This window comes from Cynocephalus volans, chromosome 3 (assembly GCF_027409185.1).
Source record: "Cynocephalus volans isolate mCynVol1 chromosome 3, mCynVol1.pri, whole genome shotgun sequence".
Lineage (NCBI taxonomy): Eukaryota > Metazoa > Chordata > Mammalia > Dermoptera > Cynocephalidae > Cynocephalus > Cynocephalus volans.
The window spans coordinates 83,685,767-83,709,018 of NC_084462.1; the positions used below are offsets into that span (position 1 = coordinate 83,685,767).

General features: G+C 40.7%; 1 pseudogene; it reads left to right on the plus strand.

Annotated features, from left to right (window-relative positions):
* Positions 1–15,631: 15,631 nt before the first annotated feature.
* On the plus strand, positions 15,632–21,714 carry LOC134372597 (UPF0488 protein C8orf33-like; annotated as a pseudogene).
* Positions 21,715–23,252: the final 1,538 nt, after the last annotated feature.

Genomic DNA, 23,252 nt, shown 5'->3' on the forward strand with positions numbered 1-23,252 from the left:
AATTACTGACTACAACCAAAGTCACTTTGAACATTTCTTTTAAAGATCAGAAAGCTTCCACTGGGAAGATTAGACATTTGTTAGGTCTGAACTGCAGGAGGGGAATTGTGTTTGAATACTGAAACTTATCTTTGCTCCACTGCTGGAGAGGAGAAAAATAAATAATAGGACTTATATGTGTTGGGCAGAAAATAAGGGCCCGAGGCTCCAGACCCAGGAGAAATGGTGGGTGGAGGAGGACTTGACATAGGCTCCTGCTGAAAGGGCAGTGGAAAGGCTGCACGTTTCTCGGGCGGACCTTCCTGTGGCAATGTGTGTGGATGTGAAAGACACTGCATGGAGGTGGGCGAGCCTGCTGAGGCTACTGGTAACAATGTGATGTGTCCTCAAGGCAGTGGCAAAAGCTGGAACAGAAAATATTTTCGCCAATAAGAGAAGCTAAGGAGGTAAGGCAGATTCTGGGCAAGGTCTCTAATGGAAATAAAAAGCTTCCCTCTTTCTTCTGCCCTGTATCCTCCCATGTCTACTTTTAGCTCTACCAACAGAAGGCAGTGGGCTGAATTACTCAGCTGTTGATGTGAATGGAAAAATGTTGTGAAAGAAAATAATAGTGAAATGAATTTGTTTATAAGGATGATTTGGGATATTTTCCATCAATGAAGCATCAAAAAGCTATTTCAGATTATTCACCGTGGAAGGGAGCAAGTATGATTTAGGTTATGGAAATTTTTGAGAATAAATAACTGTCTCCCTAAATACGATGAGATTTCACTCAGAGGTGATTGTCACCTGGTGTTTGTACAGAGATCTAAACTTTTCAGAGCAATTTATATACTTCTTTCATTTGAGGTGCATAACAACCCCGCATGGTTTGTAGGGCCCAGATTATTATTCTCCTATGACAGATAATGAAACTGTGATTGGCAAAGGCCCAACAGACTTGCTCAAAGTCACATATCCAGTTAAAAACAGAACTGGGGCTGAAACCCAGGTCTCTACACTCTAAGCTGTTTTCATGTCATCACACAACGCTGTCTCTGTTTTAGCATGACCAGCAGATGCCATTTCCTGCTTTGACCTGGACCAGTTTTTAGATAACCCAAACCTTCAGGGAGAGTTGCTGGAGCATCTTCAGCGGGCAATTCCAGCAAATCATCGTGTTCAGAGGAGCAGCTCGGGGCTAACAGCAGGAGGAGGTTTGTGCTGCTTTCCACAAGGGAGGACAGGACGGTTTGAACAAACTTGCAAGAGGACCGTTTCCTCTTCAAAATCTTTGTTTTGTATGGATAGAGACCACTTGGTACCAGCCTAGTGCAGAGATAATTAGAATGGCTTGAATCAACTGAGCGCTTGGTGGGTAGTTTTATTTTCTCCCAAATTATGCTTGGAGAGTTTTAAATGACCAAGGTTTCTTGAAATATCAGTAAGTAGAAAATGAACAAATCAAATTCCAATTACTTTTATGGATCTAAATTGCAATAATGTTTTTTAGTGAAATAAAAATACATTTACCCAGAACATAAGTATATAAGAGAATGGGCAAAGGCAGTTCAGAACTAACATTTTGTCTTCCCTTTGTAGATATTTAACTTTTTGGCATCAAAAGATATTCACTAGGTGCTATTTCCTGTGGATAATCTCCCTGAGAAAAGCAAAGACTATTTTTTTTTTTTTGAGGACTCTTGTTTTGTTTTACTTTTATAAGGCTGCAGTAGAATTAATGATTCCTTTCTCCAGTCATGCGCCATTTGCCATAGGGGAAACCAATGTCATAGGCCACTCATACCCATGAAGGGACATTTGTTTGTAGTAACCACTGTTATGGGCATTGGGGAGCTGTTTACATGGAACAATATTCATGACTCTCTCCTTTCCTCAAGACCAGGAATTTATTATTATTATTATTATTTATTTATTTTTTAAAGATGACTGGTAAGGGGATCTTAACCCTTGGCTTGGTGTTGTCAGCACCACGCCCTCCCAAGTGAGCCACAGGCCGGCCCTTTGATTATTATTAATAATTATATTATTGTTCCACCAGCAACATAGACCTGGGATAGGGCCCTCGCTACCTCAGCCATTTGTTCTGAACCAGGGTTCAGATGTTCCCCTCACGTGGTTTGTGGCTTAATGGAGAAGCTTTAGGAACTCCCTTTTCTTGGCTGTGTTCTCAGAGTGATGTGGATTTTGCTTGTGAGCAGGCCTGGTGGGGACATGGGTCACGAGGACCTACAGGCCACCTCTGGTCAGGCTGAACGGTATAGAGTGTTTGCTGAGACTGGCATGAAGCATCTTAACTAGGAGTTGAGTGCTGAATGATGGTCCACGAGTGAAACAGGGTCTTGGAGCTGGAGAAGTGGTCCAGGCGGTGAAGCTATACCATAAACAGGAACAAAGTCAGAAGCTGGTAGAATGGGAGTAGCTTGGCTGGCTGAGTGAGAGGTGGGTTGAGGTGTGTGGTTAAAGATAGAGGAAATGAATAAGGCCAGGTTCTGGAAGCCTGCAGAAGCATCTTAAAGAAGGGCGTACTGACCTGTTCAAAGCAAAGGCTAATTGCAATCAAAACAAAGAAAGCAACATTTTCTTTTTTAAAAGTTAGTATTATTTTTAATTGATAAATCATAACTGTATACATTTATGTGGTATGGTATGATGTTCTGATATATGTATACCATGTGGAATACTTAAATCAAGCTCATTAACATATACATCATTTCATTTACCTATCACTTTTATGATGAGACATTTGAAGTTTACTCTCAGTTATTTTGAAATATATAATATATTAATATTGACTGTAGTCACCCTGCGGTACAATAGATATCAAAACTTATTCCTCTCGACTATATGAAACTTTGTATCCATTGGCCAGCAACTCTCTATTCCTTCCCTTTTCCCCATCCAGCCCTTGGTAACCACAGTTCTACTCTGTAATTCTGTGAGTTTCACTTTTTTAGGTTCCAAATATGAGAGATCATATGGTATTTGTCTTTCTGTGCCTGACTTATTTTACTTATCATAATGTCCTCCACATTCATCCACGTTGTCCAAATGACAGGATTTTTTTAAGGCTGAATAGTACTTCATTGTGTATATATACCACGATTTCTCTATCCATTTATTCCTTGATGGACACTTAGGTTGATTCCATATCTTGGGTATTGTGAATAGTGCTGCAATGGACATGGGAGTGCAGATATCCCTTTGACCTATTGATTTCAATTTTTTGGATATATATGAAGAAGTGGATTGCTGGATCATCTGGTAGTTCTATTTTTAATTTTTTGAGGAACCTCCATACTATTTCCCATAATGGCTGTACTAATTTACATTTCCACCAATAGCATACCAGAGTTCCCTCTTCTCCACATCCTTGCTAACACTTGTTATCTTTCATCCTTTTGATAAAAGCCATTTTAACAGGTGTGAGGTTTTAATTTGCATTTCCCTATTCATTGGTGATGCTGTGCATTTTTTTTTTTTTTTTTTGATGTCTGTTGTCCATTTGTGTGTCTTCTTTTGAGAAATGTTTGTTCAGGTCCTTTGCTCATTTTTTAAATGGGTTGTTTTCTTGCTATTGACTTTTTTGAGTTTCTTATGTATTTTGGATTTTAAACCCTTATCAGATATGTGATTTGCAAGTATTTTCTCCCATTCTGTGTGTTGCTTCTTCACTCTGTTAATTGTTCCCTTTGCTGTGCAGAAGCTTTTTAGTTTGATACCATCTCATTTGTCTATTTTTTGCTTTTGTTGCCTGTGCTTTCAGGGTCATATCAAAAAAATCATAGCCCAGGCCAATGTTATAGATTTTTTCCCTGTGCTTTCTTCTAGTAGTTTTATAGTTTCTGGTCTTATGTTTAAGTCCTTAATCCATTTTGATTTTTGTATGTGTTGTGAGACCCTTGTTTATCCAATTTCATTCCTCTGCATATAGATATACAGTTTTCCCAACACTATTTATTGAAGAGACTGTCTTTTCCCATTGAGTGCTCTTGGCACCTTTGCTGAAAATCAATTGACTGTGAATGTGTCAATTTATTTCTGGGCTTTCTATCCTGTTGCATTTGTCTATGTGTCTGTTTTTATGCCAGTATCATGCTGTTTTGATTACGATTGCTTCATAATATATTTTATATTATATATCTACATTATATTTTTATAATATATTTTATATTATATATTTACATTGTTTTTACATAATATAATGTATTTTGGGATCAGGGAGTGTAATGTCCCCAACTTTGCTCTTTTAGCTCAAGATGGTTTTTTGCTATTCAGGGTCTTTGTGGTTCTTCATGAATTTAAGGATTGTTTTTTCTACTTCTGTGAAGCTGACATTGGAATTTTGATGGGGATTACATTGAATCTGTAGATTGTTTTGGGTAGTATGGACATTTTCACAGTATTAATTCTTCCAATCCATGAACACAGGATATCTTTCCATTTAATTGTGTTTTCTTCAATTTCTCTCATCAGTGTTTTATTGTTTTCAGCATACAGGTCTTTCACCTCCTTGGTTAAATTGACACCTACATGTTTAGTTTTTTTGTTGCTATTATAAATGGGATTGTTTTTTTAAATTTCTGTTTCAGATAGGTTGCTAGTATATAGAAACACAACTGATTTTTCTATGCTGATTTTGTATTCTGCAACTTTACTGAATTTGTTTATCAATTCCAACAGTTTTTTCGTGGAGGTTTTTGGGTTTGCTATATATAAAATTAGGTTGTAAGCAAATAGAGATGGTTTAACTTCTTCCTTTCTTATTAGGATGCCCTTTATGTCTTTCTCTTGCCTAATTGCTCTGGTGAGGGCTTTCAGTACTATGTTGAAAAGAAGTGGTGAGAGTGGAAATCCTTGTCTTGTCCCTGATTTAGAGGAAAAGCTTTCAATCTTTCACTGTTGTTTATGAAGTTTGTCATATCCAGCCTTTATTTTGTTGAGGTACATTACCTAATCTGTCAAGAGTTTATCATGAAAAGGTTTTGAATTGTGTCAAATGCTTCTTCTGCCTCCATTGAGATGATCGTATGGTTTTTATCCTTCATTCAGTTAATGAGGTGCATCACATTTACTGATTTGCTTATGTTGAACCATCCTTGCATCCCAGGGCTAAACTCCACTTGATCGAGATGAATAATCCTTTTAATGTGTTGTTGAACTTTGTTTGCTAATATTTTGTTGAGAAGTTTTTCATTTACGTTCATCAGGGATATTGGCCTTTTCTTGTAGTGTCCTTGTCTGGCTTTGGTATCAGGATGATGCTGGCCCTGTAAAATGAATTTGGAAGTATTCCCTCAACTTCAATATTTTGAAGAGTTTGAGAAGGATTGATATTAGTTCTTTTTAAATGTTTGGTAAAATTCAGCAGTGAAGCTGTCGGGTCCTGGGCTCTCATTTGATGGGAGACTTTTTATTAAAGATTCAATCTCATTATTGGCCTGTTCAGATTTTCTGTTTTTTCCATGATTCAGTCTTGGTAGGTTGTGTATGTCTAGGAATTTATCCATTTCTTCTAGGTTATCTGACTTGTTGGTGTGTAATTGTTCATAGTCATTTCTCATGATCCTCCATATTTCTGTGGTATCAGTGAAAACAACATTTTCTAAGGAGAAGATTAGGAAACACTTCCCGCGTGGGCTCAACAGTGAACAGTCCACTACCAGGATGGTGGGAAACACTGTTTCTGAGTCTGTTGCCACCAGCCATCTGGAGAAGCGCAAATACAAGAAACCAAACTCTGGATAGACTGAAAGAAATTAGCCTAAGTGTTTTTGTTTATCAGGCTCTGTGAATAAGATGTGAAAAATTTAAAAGATGGATTTAATTTTTAAAATTAGGCTTGAGGTTTCTCTAGACAAAAACTCTCCAGATTGGAGTTGCTGTGCAATAAAAGATTGAGTGGTTCCAAATCTTCAGCAAGGCAGGTAGCTGTCTCTCTCCGGGTCTTTCTAATGTCTCCCCATTTGTTGCTTCCTGCAGCAGAACTTCCTTAAGCCCAGAAGGATTGAATCAATATTCCTTTAGGAGAAAACAGCAGGCTTTTTGCAGGTACAGAAAGAGAAATACTGCATGTTCTCTCTTGTAAGTGGGAGCTAAAAAACAAACAAATAAAAAGGAAAGAAAGATACAACAATCACAATAATATATTGAGCTTTCAAAAGGAGAGAACAGAACTGAGGTTGTCAGAGGTGGGAAAGGGGGAGAAGGGGCTAGCAAGAAATTGCTAAAGGGTCACAAAGAATGATTATGTTTTGTAATTATGAATATACTAATTATCCTGATCTGACCAACACATATTGCATATAGATATTGATATTCAACTCTGTACCCCACAAATATGTGTAATCAATTATGTTGTAATAAGTAAGAAAAAAAAAAAAAAGAACAGGCTTTTCAGCAATAATGCTTCTCTCTCCTCTTTTCATAATCTCTGCATTTCATTTGGTTCTAGTACAAAGTACATCAGCTGTGGACTACTTTTGAATTTTTATGCAAGCAATTTATCATAGAGTGTTAGAATTGAAAGGAGCATTGAAAATCATCCTGTGTAAAGACGATTTTTTACAGATTAGAAAACTATTTTACAGAATAGAAAATTGAGACTCAAGGTATTCACCCTAGTGAGTAGTGGTAGATGGTGAAGCTGCATTTGGAACCCAGGTGTTCTGGCTTCATCACATCCTATATAAGAATAGGAAATAATGACTTATTCGAAGTAAATTTTGAAGAAATTTATAGCAAACATGAGGATGCCATCAGAGTGTAGAGAAAGTGATTATCTTTACTGCTTTCAGTTTTGGTTACTGATCTAGATGTGGGAATTAACTTTTCATAGCTAGTTAAAAGCAACAGATATAATGTGGATGAAAACTAAAAAGCAACTCCTAACTGTTTGCCCTGAAAACTGGTCAGTCTGCTGATTAGTTGAAATGAGTTATAATAGGGGGAGGGAAAACAGGAGGAGTTGGCCAATGGGTACAAAACAATAATTAGATAGGAGAAATAAGTCCTGATGTTCTGATGCACAGTAGGGTGACTATGGTTAACAGTTAAGTTTCGTAGATTATGTTATAGCTAGAGGAGAGGTTTGACTGTTTTCTCCACAAAGAAATGATAAATGCATGAGGTGATTGATACATTAACTACCCTGAACTGATTATTACACAGTAAATGTTAACTGTTATAATTTTTATTAGCAATGATGTGGTACTGAGTCCTCTGGCCAGTTTTTCAGAAATGTAGGAGCAACAACAAAAAGAAGTTAAATAAATGAAGTAAGGCTGGTGGGTTGTCAGTGTTGAGATTGAACCTTACAGGTTAGGGTTTTTCAACTTCGGCTCTACTGGCACTTTGAGCCAGATAATTCTTTGTTGTGGGGACTGTCCTGTGCATAAGATGTTTAGCAGCGTCCCTGGCCTCTACCCACTAGTTGCCAATAGCATCTCCCATGGTTGTGATAACCAAGAATGTCTCCAGACATTACCAAATGTCTCTGGAGGGCAAAATTGCTCCCTGTTGAGAACTACTGTCATACGTTAATATAGCTGTAGTTAATGACCAATAAGTTGTGATATAATCAGTCCTCTTTGATGTAGTTTAGACACCTCTGAGTAGCATCGGGTGGGTGAAGGAGCATGGGCTTTGGAGCACATCAAATCTGAGCTTGGATCCCAGTTTTGTCACTTATTTGCTGTGTGATTTTTTTAGGCGTGTCCCCCACTCTTCTCTCCTCTCTCTTTACCTTCCCCAAGGAGGTCTGTGAAAGCAGGAGGACCAAGTGCCTCAGACAGGTGGACTTGCTGGTACAGATTCTCTTCTCTTTCCCAGTACAGAGTTCTTGTGAGCTCCATAAACCTTGAGAAGGAGAACTTTTCAGGATTGGCTATAGGAGTACATAAGAGCAATCTTTGTGAGTTTCCAACCTCAATGTCCATTGACAGATGACTGGATAAAGAAAATGTGGCATATATACACAGTGCAATACTACTCAGCCATAAAGAAGAATGAAATTCTGCCATTTGCAGCAACAAGGATGAGCTTGGAGAAAATTATGTTAAGTGAAATAAGCCAGACACAGAAAGAGAAGTACTGTATGTTCTCACTCATAAGTGGAGAACTAAGAAAAAAAGAAAGAAAAAGAAAGATCACAATAAAACATTGGGCTTTTAGAAGGAGAGAACAGACCTGTAGTTACTAGAGGTTGGAAAGAGGAAGGGGGAAGGGGTTAGGGAGTAATTGGGTAAGGGACACAAAGAATAATTATGATTTGTAATGATGAACTTGCTGATAATATTGATTTGATCATCACATACTGTACACTAATACTGATCGTCAACTCTGTACTCCATAAATATGTATAATCAAAAATAAATAAATAGAAAAACAAAAACAGAAACAAAAACAAAAAACCCCATGGGTGCATCTAAAAATTTTAGGCACCATCTAAGAACACATTTCTTTGGACACATTCTCTTCTCTCACCCCATGAATCAGAAAATTAAAGCATACTGTGAGTTGTAACTAAAAATATTTACCTGGATAACCAATAAAAATCCATCCCTTAAAAAAAGAGAAGCTTTACAACTGGATATCTCTAAGAATAAGATATATACTCACATATGTTTACAACACAGTGCTGAAGTTTTGAAACACGGAGACTTCATCCAGAGAGGCAAGACCAAAAGTTAGCCATCAAACCTTGTGCTGGGTACCTTTGGACCATATTTCTAATGGCATCCTGAAAAGTGATCCCCTTTGGGGAGACTGAGGCAGCAAAACACATATCTAGTCCATAGATCTGTGGAGTGATTGGGGTGACAATCACATTTATTTATGGGGCAGACGCTGTAAATGTCTTGAAAATTCTTATCGGCCCTGACCACTACTGCCAACCTACAGCAAGTGCATGACTCTAAACCTGGATGCTGTCTACCAACCTGGACTTAGGGCTTTTGCTGCACAACACAGGTGGGAGGATGAGTGTAGTGGATGGCTGTGGGAAAGACAGCTTGTTAGATACTGCACAGGGAGTAAGAGTAAGGCTGTCACTGTGAGAGGTGTGGGAAAAAGAACATCGTGACACTGCCTCAGACAAAACAGCACTAAGGGGCTTGCTGAGAAGCCACACAAACAGAAAGAACCACAGTGCATATGGAAGCCAGAGACAGGATCAGAGGACGTCAGGTGGAGAGAGTGGAACGGGTACTGGAGGAGGAGGAGTCAGAGTTTGCTTTCGTGACTTTTCTTGACTGCTTAATCGCAGTCTGCAAATCACTTCATCTCTCCACACTTCAGCTTCTACCTCTATAAAACAGTAAAGTTTACTCTGCCTACCTCTCCAGGTATTGTCAAGATCAAATGAGGCAAAGTATGTGAATAAAAAATTGAATCTCTGCGAGTGGCAGGCATCTTCCTGAGTGAGGACTAATGTAGCATTACAGGCCAAGAAACAAAAAGTCTGGAAGCAGCACACCTTGCAAGCCATGGGGAACAGTGATAGTGACTAATGTGTTGAACGCCTATGTGCCTGGAGAGTTATACGCATTGTTGATAATCTTTACAACTCTGGGAGCAGGTATTTTAATCCCCATTTTACCAACAAAGTTAAGTGATTTGTTCAAGGAAGGAACTAAACTCGGTCTATGCCTCCTCCAAATTCTTTGTACATTCATAGGCAGTAGTATGGGGAGTCTGAAGTATGACTGCTAGTTTTGAAATTTTCTGTTCTTCATAACTTAGTCCTCAGCCCTGTAATTCCCACCTTAGAAATGTATGCAGGCTTTGATCTAGCAAATCTGCTGTAAAAACCTTCAGTCTGGAGACCGGCATTCCTTGCCTGCCTACTGAGTTCTGACCCTGCAGGATTCAGGCTAAGGTGGGGGTGTGTGTGTGGAGAGGATGAGGCTTTTAATCCCTGTATTGGTTTTCTACTGTTGCTGTAACAAATCACCACAAATATAACGGCTTAAAACAACACAAATTTATTATCGTATAGCCTGTAGTTCAGAAGTCTGACTTGGTCTCACTAGGTTAACATCAAGGAATCAATCAGCAGGGCTGCTGCATTCCTTTCTGGAGGCTCCAGGGGAGAAGCTGTTCTCCTGCCTTTTCCAGCTCCCGCATTGCTTGGCTTATGGCCTCTTTGCTCCATCTTCTAAGCCTGCAACTCTCTGGCCCTTTCCCCATCACATTTCTGACTGACAATCAGGAAAGGTTCTCACCTTTTAAAGATTTATGTGATTGGATTGGGCCACCTGGGCAATCCAGTCTGATCTCCCCATCTCAAGGTCCTTGACCTTAATCATATTTGCAAGGTCCCTGTTACCATGTAAGGTAAAGTATTCACAGATTCTGGAAATCATGATGTGAACATCCTTGTGGGGCATTTTTCTGCCTACCACGTCCCCATTCAGATCACAGGGCATAAACAGGTTTGAGAACAAATACAAGTCACTCTCGGGAAACATCCAGCGAACTTATGAAGGGAAGCAGAGTGTATGGGTGTACCAGGGAGTAGCTGACTCACTGACATGCTGTGACTGTGCAGTATGCGTGTGCATCTGTCAGTTTGTTCTATAGAGGGAATAAACACAGTCAGTTAATCTGGTGAAGTGGTTAAATGGGGGTCAATTAACAGAATTTCTACTGCCATTTGGCAGGGTATATTTTGGAAAGCTGAGGTTGACGATGTTACCAGAAGTTTGAGTTCTGGTGTTTTAACCCTGAGGGACAAAACAATGACAAACTATCTCAACCCCCAAAAGTCATCTAGCAGCAGAGTGATAGCACTTGCTGGCCTCCTGGACTGGGAACCCATTGCTTTTGAGGTGAGTAACCACCTGTGGACAGCTGGATGGTTCTTGTAGGTAAATGATATGGAGCTAGAGAGGGACACGTATCAACGGATCTTAAAAGGTTTGAACTTGGCTCCATAATATCTAGTCTGTGAAGATGTCTCCTCTCCTCAGCCAGAGATTTTAACATCTGTAAGAGTTCCAACTGTACTACGTACATACGTCTCATTTGTAGCTCTCGTAATATGAAGATGTAATTATTTGGTTTCATCCTCAGACTGGGAGCTCCTTGGGGGCAGGGCCTGTATCTGATTTGCTGTGCATCCTGGGGCCTGGGTTAGTGTCTGGTATAGAATGAGGGCGTACACAGATTTGAAGAAATAAATGAGGGTTGCCCACCTCCACATCATCTTTTTCCAAGAAGAGCTATTCAGGAGTATATATGCCTATGTTTGTCAAGATAGAAAGAAGCAACATAAGTGGATGAAAAATAGAAGTGCTGAGCCTGGCAGGCATCTTACTGAGTGAGGACTAAGGTAGCATTAGAGGCCAAGAAACAAAAAGTCAAGAAGCGGCACACCTTGCAAGCCGTGGGGAACAGTGATAGTGACTAATGTGTTGAACGCCTATGTGCCTGGAGAGTTATATGCATTGCTGATAATCTTTACAACTCTGGGAACAGGTATTTTCTCTCCATTTACCAACAAAGTTAAGTGATTTGTTCAAGGAAGGATCTAAACTCAAAATATGCCTCCTCCAAATTCTTTGCATTTGTAGGCATTAAGTACAGAGAGTCATACAGAGGGTCATACACAACCCTTCTGAAGAAGTAGGGGTCCCACTTAGAGTCTCATGGGAGGCTGGAAATGGTGCTTCTCAAGGAAGGTTCAAATTAGGACCAGTCTTTTATTGTTGATGGAGAAAAGGCTGGCTCCTAGATTTTTTCTGCAGGGGATTATAGGATTCTGCTGTGCTGGCTGGTTCTCATTTTCTCTTTGATTGGCTAAAAGGCAGGTTCAAGTTGATTGGTACAGCAGAAACTAGCAGAACTAATTGCCCTATAAGAAGCCAGCAGGATTATTGTGTGATGATGCAGTTGTGTAATCCTTTCAGACATAAGATTGCAATTTGTGGTGATTTGCAATGATCAGATAAGCCAGTGAAATACCTAATGTCCTCTTTCTCTTCAAATGTTTAATGACAATCACAATTCCTTGAACTTGTTAAGAGAAGTGAACAGATATGATATACAGGGAGGGGGGAAAGAGGAACAGGTGAAGGGACACGAAAATCAACTACAATGTATATTGAGAAGTTAAAATAACAAAACAAAACAATACAAATATGCCTAACGAAATAGACATGGTGTCAGTTTGTTTGGGCTGCTATAACAAAGATATCACAGACTGTGTGGCTTTTAAACAGCAGAAATTTATTTCTCACAGTTCTGAGAAGTCCAGGATCAAGGTGCCAGCAGATTCAGTGTCTGGTGAGGGGCTGCTTCCTGGATCTTAGACAGCTGTTCTTGCTGTGCTCCTGCATGGCTGAAGGGCGAGGGAACTCTCTGGGGTCTCCTTTATAATGGCACCAATCCCATTTATACCGGTTCCCCCTCATGACCTAATCACCTCCCAAAGACCCCATCTCTAAATGCCATCACATCTTGGATTAGGTTTCAACATATGACTTCTGCGGGGACACAAACATTCAGTCTATAGCACATGGCATCAAATAAGTAGAATTAAACAGTTTCTTTACAATGTGTGTTTACTAGTTTTTGTCAGTTATTTCAGGGTTGTTTTTTCTGCCAGAGTATTTTACTGACGGTGCAAACGAACCCAGACTATTGTTCACAGAGTTGGGATGGACTATGGATGTGGTGACCAGACAGTGACCTTGTTACTTGACTGCAGGTTTGTTACTAGTCTTCAACAATTCTCCTACCACTTTAATCAAAGTTTGGAGGTGGTCTAAACTTATTTTGGAAGTCCTTTAGAAATAGTGCAAGTGTGTTTTGTGTTGTTATATGGGGTGCTTCTCTGCTGAATGATAGAGGAATCAGTGGAAGATACTGTATTGTTTTATTACCTTTCCCAGTCTCATTGCTCTTGTCCTTAATTCATTTGAATATTTCTATCAGATTGGTTAATGCTATTTAACCTTGGCCTTGTGGTGTTTGATTTGTATGCACTCACAGAACCTTTTGGCCTCATGGTAGTTCTGACTCAAAGGCAGCTTGAAAAGGATGAAAAATAGCTTTACTTTTGCAATTTGCTTTCTTAATCAACATTTATTCGTAAACAAAGTAGTAGAAGAAACCATGAATGACTCCTTGGAATTTTTCCTGAGGCTAAAACTGTCAATCATTTTGGAGAGAGCCAAATCTGGGAATTACCTGCAGCAGTAAAATCCTACAAAAGATGAGGTGGTTTGTATGCAATAAAGTGTTCCTGCAAGAATTCCCTGGTTCTGCCAGAATATGTTTCAGCAAAGATTAAGAGCGTCAGGTGATACAGATTGTTTCTACAGAATGGAAAATAAGCATAGGTCTGTACTTACTCACTCGTCAATTTAAATTGGATAACAGCAGGTTCCTGACAATCAGACATTCAGTCAAGAAAGACAGAGGTGACATGCTTAAGTATTCAACTACGGCAAATTTAAGTTTGCTTTTTAAGATAAGAAGGCAGCTGTCAGGTACCACTTCTGGGATGGCAGTGTGAGGAGTTCCGGAGACTTGCTCCTCTGTGAAACAAGAATAACCACTGAAACCGATAAAAAAAAAAGCCCAACCATTTGAAGTCTGGAAATTATCCTAAAAACATACAGCAAATGAAGAAACACTTATTCAAGAAACTCTATTTAAAAAACAAGAAAGAAAATCTACTAAAGTTTGGTAAGAGCAGCAAGAGTCTGTGGCACTTGAGCCACGACTGACTTCTTCCTTCCCAACTAACAGATCAGCTTGTCAGATTCTTGGCCTCAGGTGGGTGTGGCCAAGAAGACAAGTTCCCTGTCCCCTCAGCTCCTGACCAAGGGATATAGTATTTCGCCAGGAGGGGCAGGCTTTCTGCACTTTTTATTCCTTCAAACTCTGCATTGAAGGAACTCCAAAAAGTTCATGGGTGGATTAGTGTTATCTTTGCATTCTGTTTTTCCATGAACTTTTTGAAGTAGAAGCATCAGCTGGTAATTAGTGCAGCCTAACTGCTGGGGTTTGATATGCAATGAAGCAGGCATTTTAATGGAGAGATCAGAGAAAGAGTCAAGGAGAACCCTGCTAAACTCACTGTCATCCTAAAGCCTTCATCTCTGGCAAGGAAATAGACTTCACTGGAATAGTCTATCCCAGTTACTATACAAATAAACAAGCAAACAATAATAAAAATATGCCCCAGACAGGGGGCATGAGAATCAGTATCCAGAGTTGTGAAAATATGTGCCTAAAATATCCAGTTTCCAATAAGAAATTATGAGACATGCAAAGAAACAAGAAACTGTGCGCCATACATAGCCCCCCCCCAAATAAAACCTCTCCCCTCAAAGCAGGCAACAGAAACTCCCTGTGTGAGGGCTTGGATGTCAGGTTAAACAGACTTCAAAACAGCCATTATAAATATGTCCAAAGAGTTGAGGGAAGCCGTGCTTAAAGAAGCAAAGGAAGGCATGATAACAACGTCTCATCGAATAAAGAATATCAATAAAAAGATAGAAATTATAAAAAAATGGAAATTCTGAAGTTGAAAAATATAAATAAATGAAAATTTCACTAGAGCAGCTCAACAGTAGATTTGAAGTGGCAGAAGAAAGAATCAGTTAACTTGAAGATAGATTGATAGAGATTGTACAATATGAAGAACAGAAAAAAGAATAAAGAAAAATGAAGAGAGGCTCAGGGAAATATGAGACACCACGAAAACACACCTACATATCTGTAATAGAAATGCCAGATGGGGAGAAGAGGGAGGAAAAATGAAATTTGGTTGAAAACAAAAACACCTACATACGTGTAATAGAAATACCAGATAGAGAGAGAGAAAAAAAGGAAGAAATTTGGCTGAAAATTTCCCAAATTTGATGAAAATCATTAATCTACACATTCAGTAAGCTCAGCAAACTCTAGGATAAATTCGAAGAGATTCATACCCAGACATATTATAGTAAAAATGCTGAAAGTCAAAGACTAAGGAGAAAATCTTAAGATGGGAGGTAATCAGTGTTGGTGAGGGTAAGGAGAGAAGGAAACCTTGTACGGTGTTGGTGGGAATGTAAATTAGTATAGCCATTGAGGAAAGAGTATGGAGGTTCTTCAAAAAATTAAAAATAGAACTATCATATGATGCAGCAATTCCACTTTTGGGTATATTTCCAAAGGAAATGAAATCAGTATGTTGAAGATGTATCTGTACTCCTATGTTCATTGCAGCATTATTCACAATAGCCAAGATATGAAAACAACCTAAGTATCTGTTGATGAATGAATGAAGAAAATGTTACACACACACACACACACACACACACACACACTCACTCTGGACTATTATTTAGCTATAAAAAGAAGGAAATACTTCCATTTGAGATAACTCGGATAAAACTGGAGGACATCATGCTAAGTGAAATAAACCAGTCACAGTAAGACAAATATTGTATGATCTCATTTATAAGTGAAATCTAAAAAAGTCAACCTCACATGTATTAGTCAGGGTTCTCCAGACAGACAGAACCAACAGGATATGTTTATAAATATATGAGAGGGAATTTATTAGGGTAATTGGCTCTCACAATTGTGAACAGGAGTCCTATGCTAGGCTGTCTGCAAACTGTATGCTGGTAGCATGACTCAGTCCAAGTCTGAAGACCTCAGAAGTAGGGAATTCAATAATGCCATTGGTGTAGGTCCTGGAATCCAAAAGTTGAAGAGTCTTGAGTTCTGATGTCCAGGAACAGGAGAGCAGAGTGTACCCTGGCCACAGTGGATAGAGAGAGAGATTTGTCTTTTTCTTCCATTTTTGTTCTCTTGGGGCCCTCAATGGATTGGATGGTTCCCACCCACACTGAGGGCAGATCTTTCTCACCCAGTCCACTCAGGCTCTCATGCTAATCTCTTCTAGAAACACACTCACGGACGCATCTAAAAAGATAGCTGTACTAGGTTTCCCAGCATTCTTTAACCTAATCAAATTGACACCTAGAATTAACCATCACATCACAGAAGCAGAGAGTAGGATCATAGTCGCGAGGGGCTGGGGGGTGGGTGAAGGAAATGGGGAGATGGTCAAAGGGTACAAACCTTCAGTTGCAAGATAAATAAGTTCTGAAGATCTAATGTGCAGTATGATGACTATAGTTACTAATACTGCATTGTGTACTTGAAATTTGCTAGGAGAGTAAATCTAAGTATTCTTGCCACACACACACAAAATGATGAGTATGTGAAGTGATGGATGCATTAATTAGTTTGATTGTGGTAATCATTTCAAAATGTGTATGTACATGAAATCATCTCATTGTATACCTTAAGTACATACAGTTGTTATATGTCAGTTATACTGCAAAACAACTGAAAAAAATTTTTTAAAAGAGAGAAAATCTTGAAGCCCTTGAGAGAAAAATAATTTGTTATGCACAAGAGAACACAATAAGATTAATAGCTGACTTCTCATCAGAAACAATGGAGACCAGAAGGAAGCTGTCCTGATTCAGTAATGCTAAAGCATGTAAAAGATCTGCAACCCCAGAAAGGAACTTGCACATATGGTCGATTGTGTGTCAATACTTCCTGTGTGCATTGCAGACACCACTAATCAATCACAATCCTACTTCCATTGAAACCCCAATCTCAGCCTCAAAATTCTCATAAACAACCATCCAGGTAGCCACTGCCAGTCAACGAGAGCATTCATAAGAGATGAAATACAACATTTACCATCCCAGCCTCATTTCACAGGTGAGGAAGTCAAGGGCCAGAACTCACAGAATTAAAGACAGACACAGACATAGCGCCCAGGTCTCCTGACAGCTGGTCTATGGCGGTACACTGCATTTGTTCAGATCCAGGCAGCATCACAGGTCTTTTTAACTTCCTATCTCAGGAGCTTTTTGAATTTTAAATAACCAACCAGACTTGCTTGTTCTATTCCACATGAACAGAGAGCTCTAGCACTGAAGCATTCATGCTTGAAAAAGAATGATCAATTAGCACTGAGAGAGGTTGTTATATATTTTTAAAAAACCCTCTCTTACATTTCAGGTTTTCCTGGGGTTTGAAGTTATGTTTCTGTATGCATGCCTTTTAGTCTTCCTGCAGGATGCTGACTTGGCTGACGTGAGGAAGTGGCTTCCTGCAATTTCTCCCACATCCTGGCACAGGGGCGTCCTGCTGGTGAGACTAAGTATTACCAGTACCCCAGAGGAAGTTCGAAACTTCCTTCAGTGGGTAAAGCCTCTCATCTGTGTTGTTAGAAGATGAAACTAGCTAGATCAACCGGTGCCTCAGGTTAGTGAACGGCAGAAAATATGTATTTAGCTCATACTTATTAATACACTGACAACTAAAAGTTGACAACTGAATGTACCTCATGACTTAAGGTTTTTTTTATTTAGTAGGATTCCCCCTTTTCCTCTCTTAGCTTGAACAGCTCTGAGGGCTCAGCTAGCTTGGTGAATCAGTTACATAACAATCTCTTGCACCTGCTCAAGTCTATTAGGCGATGTCAGTGGTTGAGTTCGTATGAATTACATCTTCCAAGGGGAAGTCAACAGACCCTCATCTACTGTCCTCATTTACCTTCTTCTCATGCATTTCTCTGTACCCTGCAAGTCCATCCTGGGATTGTAGATGGTTCCTTCCTTTCATAGGTCTACCAGCTGGGTGGGGGTGGTGTTAACATTCCAGAAGGATCAGAGTGCAACTGTTTTCTCTGGCTTATTGACACGTGTGTCAGGTGCTGTCACCACTGTTCTGACCTCCAGCCTCCTACCCACCTTACTGATTTTGCTCAGAGACAAGCTTACAGTGAGAACTGCTAGATAACATCTGTCTCCAATTATTGCCTGGATGTACTTTGTAAACAGTTGTATTAAATTTCATATATTATTTTAACTACATCCACTCAGATTGTTCTTGCAAACACATTTGTGTGAAACTTGACAGAAATGTTAAAATCAGTCTCATCTGTCTGGCTTCTTTTAGATGCCATTTCTGCTTCTTTTCAGACGGTAGCCCTCCAGGCTGGGAGCGACTGGCAGTGTTGAGTCTAGGAAGGTAGACAGGCACCGTGGGCTTCAGCTCTGGCTGAAGCCTCCTTGCACTGGGATCTGGTTGTCTCTTCCAAAGCCCTGCTGTACTGGAGCTGTATTATGCTCCGACAGCTCTCTGGAGTGGTGTAGCCATCTGGCATTGACCTTTTGTGCTACTTTGTTATGGTGTAATTGCAACATCATTTCATCACCCTGGATGCCTTTCCCTTTTATAATTCAGGGGATCATTTTTTGCTGGCTTTTGCGTTTGGAACAGTTGTGCAAATGTAACATAGGAGCAAGTGTTTGCTTTGTAAGAAATCTCCAATATTTTCAGAGTTAAGATAATTCCAGGGCTGATAGAGTCTCTTCCCAAGTGAGGGGAGAGGTTCAAGATTTAGTAAGACCTTCGTGTGAGTGCTAAAGAATATTACTTTTGCCGAGATATTCACTGTAGCTCAGTTGCAGCATTTCCATGATCAGTCTCTGGGCCAACCTAGATGCCAAACTCAGAAACAAACTAACAAAAATCTTTGTGATTGTATAAAATAATCAGTGATCAAGGTAGAAAACTTTGTAGGAAAGATGGAAGAGGGGATTTGTATCACATACTCCATCATAAACAACTTTTAAAAAATCCCCTTTAAATGGATTTTCTCTCCTCAAAACTCTTTCCTCGTTTGCTTTGCCCCTTGGGTTTCTTCTTCCTTGCCCTTTTCTGAGCAGCATTTGGCTTGACCTCTTGCACAGCTCATTCAGACGCCCAGTAAAACAAAAGGTTCCCCAGTCGATAGGTCCCACACTTCCTAGTAAGAAAGTAGTTATTTAAACTTGCTTTCTTGAGGTCTTGGTTTCATTCCAGTTGATAAAAATATTTTCTCATATTGTGGTCTCACCAAGAGATATTCTGGTGAATACAAGTCTCTCCATCTCATGACATTAGTAAATCAAGACTGCAGAAGACGGATGCTATCAAGACTTGTGACTGAAAATAAGGCAGGGACTCTCAGCCTCCATGCTATTGACATGGGCTGGGTAATTTTTTGTTGTGGGAGGATGTTTAGCAGCATCTCTGATGTTTGCACACTAGATGCCATTAGCATCCCCCTACTCCTATTTGTGACAATCAAAAATGTCTCCAGACATTGTCAAAATGTCCCCTGGGGAACAAAATTGCCCCTGGTTGAAAACCAATGATAAGAAGGAATTCTAATATTTCAGACAGGAAAACATTTTTGAACTCCTGGGGGGTTCATGGTCCTGTATCTGACTTCTCTGAAAAATATCCTCAAGGTAGATCACACTATTAGTCAGAATTCTCCAGAGACAGAACCAATAGAATATGTATGTAGATATATGAGAGGAGATTTATTAGGGGAGTTGGCTCACACCATCCTGAAGGCTGAGAAGTCCCACAACAGGGCTGTCTGCAAGCTGGAGGCCCTGGGATGCTGGTAGCATGGCTCAGTCCAAGTCTGGAAAGCCTCAGAATCAAGGAAGCCAATGATGTAATTCTTAGTCCAACGCCAAAGGCCTGAGAGCCCTGGGGTGCCACTGGTGTATGTCCCAGAACCCAACATCCGGGGAGCCTGGAGTTCTGATGTCCAAGGACAGGAGAGAATATAGCTCCAGAAGATAGATCACATGCTAATCTCCTCTGAAAACACCCTCACAGATACACCCCAAAATAATGCTCTACCAGGTTTCTAGGTATTCCTTAATCTAGTCAAATTGACACCCAAAATTGACCATCACAATTACTATGAATAACATATGAGTTACATTAGCATAATACATTCTTTATAGCTCTATTTATTCCCACATAATTGATTAGTTATCTCTGTTATCACACAAATCTTTCTGATAGAATCCAGCTCCACTGATCTGTAAAGGGAACTTGGGATCTTCAAAATGCAGTGCTGATTTTTTTGACTTGATGCCATGCCATTTTATTCTTTTTGCTGTGTTGACAGGAAGAATCAGCTACCTGGATGAGAATGAAGATAATTATAATATTTGGGATTGTATAATATTTGTAAAAATTATCCTCTTGGGCTGTGGTTTACAGGCATTTTGTTAGACATTCAAAATACCGCAGCTACCATGTGGACAATAAAATCTAATATTCTTCATTTCTGCTTGTATTCATTTAATCATCAAATGATTATTGAACACTTGCAGGGCATATGGGATAAAGTTCAAACAAAACAGGCTACTGAAAAGGTAGGTGAATGGCTCTGGTAGCCATAACCTGAGGCCATCCTGCCACTGCTTTGGTAGAGCTTCGGGTTCAGTGTAGGAGGAGAGAAGAAGACAGTAAAGGAGGGAGAAGATCCTGTTTTGTGGGGCTGTTCTTATGCTTATCCTAAGGAAAACTTTTTTCCTCTGTGTTTGTCCAAGGAGGCTATTGGTTCTTGCTTCTCTGCTGTCCTAAAAGTGGCATTACCATGTGCATGGAATAGGGACATGCCAGCCCTGCTGTGCTCCTCAGGGCAGCCCCAGAAGCAGTTTTACTTGCAAGATGAAAAGCTCTGTGTTTTGAGTGATCCTAGTCTGGGTACAGATTTTGTACGTTTTTTTTTACCTTAAAGCTGATATGCTGTATGTCTCATTATAAACTAGATCAAATTTTCCCAATCTTTTCCTTGTCCTGGAACATATAGATAATATTTGTTTTGCACATTAGGGTATCGACACTCTTATGGCCAGAGGTAGGTAGGGTGACCAACTGGACCTGGTTTTCCTGGGACATTTCTAATTTTAAAACTGAAGGACAAATCAGGACAGTTGTTCACTCTAGCCAGAGGTGACTGGCCTGCAGGCTCTGGCAGCCCAGGTTCTGCCCAGAAGGCTGAGATGACCAATCTACTGACATCCATGCAATCTGTTTGTGGCACATCAATGTGTTGTGTGGCACACATGTTGGAACTGTAGGAGTTAGGAGCTCCTTTGAATCAGAAGGGGAAGAAATTAGTAAAACAGAAAACAGTGATAAAGACAGTCTTTGTGACTGTAGTTTTCCTGCTCAGAGGCACTGGCTGCCCCATGCCTGGGTACCACCTGCATCCTGCATACCCTGGCTCCCTGGCCCAGTTCTTGGCACCCTGAATCCTTCCACTGTCTGTCTCTGCTCAGTGCAGCCCATGTGCAGTGACACCGCCTCCAGAGTGTACCCCTTAGGCGCTGTAGGCAACGAAGCCCCGAAGAAGCAAAAGAAGAAAACCAGGAATTGATTCTCCAGCCAATGGAGGTGTGAGGGCCTCAGAAAAGGCTGCCTCAGAGGAAGCTCCCTAAGTGCTGAGGCCCAGGTGGAGCAGCTGGCCCAGGACTTGGCCTGGTACGTGGAGCAGCTGGACCTGGGCCTCAAGGTGCAGAAACCCACCCCAAAAGAGAATGAGCAGGCTGTTGGTGCAATCTGAAGTCTGCACAGCGAAAGAACCTCTCCGCTCTGGAAAAGGCAGCTGATGCACTCCTTGTTTGGGGACTATCTGGCTCAGATGCAGCTGAGCAGCATGAGGCCTTGCGTGCTTTTTGGGCTGCTGCCCATTCAGTCCAGGTTCAGCCAGTAGGTGAGGCCATCAGAAAGAAGAGCTAAAGGGTCTGCTGGCCTTGCCCAGCAGGGAGAGCCAAGACCATCCTGGACACTCATGATGAAGAGTTTAGGTTCAATTTCTTTTAGCCTCTCCCCAGTCCTGGAATAGTCTCCCTCCCTGGGGTGGTATGGGGGTTTGTCTTGAGTGCAGAGCCTTTCCAGGAATTCCCTGTTGGCAGATGTGGAGTTGGCCTGTCCCTGGCTGCTCCATCGGTCTGGGGCTGTTGGTAGGTGTGAGACTATCAGCCAAGCACAAGATCCCATTTGTAGGTTTTCTGATGAATTGTGCATCCTGTCAGAAAAGAGAGGTGCATTTAGAAAATCTTCTACAATAATCTGTTCAGTGTGTTGTAGAAAGAATATTGTACTCAGTCTTTAGGATTGGATTATGTAGCTGTTAGTAATAGGAATTAGTGGAAGTGCCCTGGGCTCTTCCAAGCCAGGGTGGTGGTGGGGTCTTGGGCCTTGGCCATTCACCCCCCAACACCCATAGCCAGCCCAGTGGTGACCACCAAGCCACTGCAGGAAGTGCCCTGGGCCTCCTGAGCTGGGGTGGTAGGGGTTCGAGGGTCTTGGCCATGCTCCCCCGACACATGCAACCAGCACAGTGATGAGCACCAAGCTGCAGCAAGAAGGGCCCCAGGGTTCCTGAGCTGGGATGTGGGGGGCATGGGCTTTTGCCACACCCCTGGGACATTTGCATGCAGCCTGGCAATGACCAAGCCACCGCTGGAAGCCCTCCAGTCTCCCGTGTGAGAACAAGGGGGGGTGCCACAGGCCTCAATCCCACCCCTCCTCCTTCCTATTTCTTCCATCCCATTTCCTTCCTGTTTCCCCCTCCATCCCAACTGCTCTGCAACAACATCCTAGAATGTAAAAAATAATATTAATAAGATGAAATTAAATTAAATTAAATTAAATTAAAATAAAATTAAAAAAAAAGATCACCAAGTACCCAGAGAACAATATATTAAAAAAAAAAAAAAAAAAAAAAAGATTTAGTGGGGAAGCTACGTGATTACACACTGGTGCTCACTTTTGAAAAAATGCACTGTCAATGGTTTAGTGTTTTATGCCACTATGTCACATTGCCTTAATAAGTTTCTATTTTTGATTTAAAAAAAAACAAAGGTCTTCTGTGTTCCCCATGGAATACATGGAACACTTGGTCTCTGGGTTGCCTGCATCTTTCCCCCTGGCCTGCAGGTGGTGCACATGTTCCCCACAGGGGTTCCCATGGTGAAGCCAATCCCCCGATGTCATGGTGTGACTTCAAGGATTCTACTGATGCCATTTCTTCTGAGGACACGGGCTGACCAGGCCAAACCTTTTAGGGTTTGTTGCTGCCACTCGATCTGCTGTTGTTACTTAGACACTGGAGTTGGGCCACTAACATTAATGTTACCCCTTCTAACCTGGCTATCTTTCCAGCCCAACTCATCAGTACCTTAGATGGAGGAGGAAATATTCCTCACCCTAACTCTGTTTACCGCTTGACAAACTTGCTTTACCTCTTAGTGTATTAGTGTCATCCTTAGACATGTTCCTCTTGTCTGGCTTACTCTTCCAGTTTCCTGAAACGCCTTTTCTTATTGAATCTGCTGTGAGTGTCTAGGGACCTGGTT